Raw genomic sequence first — 1,293 nt, forward strand, 5'->3', positions numbered from 1 at the left:
TTTTTATAACAAAGAAATAAAGTACTTGTGTGTAAAACAAAAAAGTAACTTTTTTCCCACACGTAAGTACATTCCTATATATATATGCAAGGTAGTAAATACTATTTGTCATAATGTCCTTTCAAATTGTTATCAATATACGTTTTATTATAAATAAGCGGTAAAAAAAAAGATGCTTAATTGTAAATGTTTTGTCCTTACTTTTAATTGTTACGAATGTTAATCTAACTTTTTATGAAAAAAAAAAAATAAATAAAGAATTAAATACGTTACTAAAAATCAGTATTTATTATTATTAAGTTACAATTTAACGTTAAATTCGAGTGTTTAACAGTATATAATTATAATGTATAAATTAGATGCTGGAAATCGCTCATAATAATTTTCACTTAAAAAAAAGTGTGATCTTCGCTATTAAAAATTGTCGATATACACGAAAACAGCAATTTATGCCTTAAATAACATATTATTTTCAATTTCATATATTATTTTGTTGATAAATATATTTTGTGTTATAAATATAAAAAAAAAACAAACAAACAAAAAAACAAACAAACAACAAAAAAACACAAAAACAAATCCTTGGCATACTCGGAAGGTGTAAAGATTTCGTCGTTCAAGTCGTCACTTTATACTTTGACTTACACATTTAATTGTAGATATTTAATAAGGAAACGTACGAGTTCATCTTCATTTAAACAGACATTGGACGACACTTGAGAATTAATAAATGCAAAATCACTTATCCCAATTATAGTGACAACATACATAAGTAAATTTGTTAATAATTTTAATAAATGGGCGCTTAAAATTTTTGCAATTTTGGCGAATCAGAGTAAAATCGAGGTAGAATTTAAAAAAAATTATGCATCAGTCATATATGAAAAATGCAGTAATCGTTGTTGAATATAAGACCGGCTGTATTATCTGCCAAAAAGCTTGCAATGTATGTGTAACTCCAAACCAATTATAGAATCGAGGATTAATTTTATATTAAAATAAATGTCTTGAAATTAAAATGAGGATCGTGATGGATGTTGGCACACTGTTATACGTAATTTAGTTTATTTTCGCAGAAAACTAATGTGCATCCTAATAATTGACAACGATTATCGCAATTCGGTCCCATGATTAATGCACTTTCATCGTGCGATCCTGCCGCACGCTATTTTTGTAAGCTGCTCCCATAATTCTTTCACGTTCGCGTTGCACTCTAAACCCCCCCCCTCCTCCTCCTCCTCCTCCTCCTCCACCCTGGTATCAGCCACAAATTTCGCTCGATTTTTCTTCGTC

Source organism: Ceratosolen solmsi, unplaced genomic scaffold, assembly GCF_000503995.2.
Source record: "Ceratosolen solmsi marchali unplaced genomic scaffold, CerSol_1.0 scaffold3, whole genome shotgun sequence".
Lineage (NCBI taxonomy): Eukaryota > Metazoa > Arthropoda > Insecta > Hymenoptera > Agaonidae > Ceratosolen > Ceratosolen solmsi.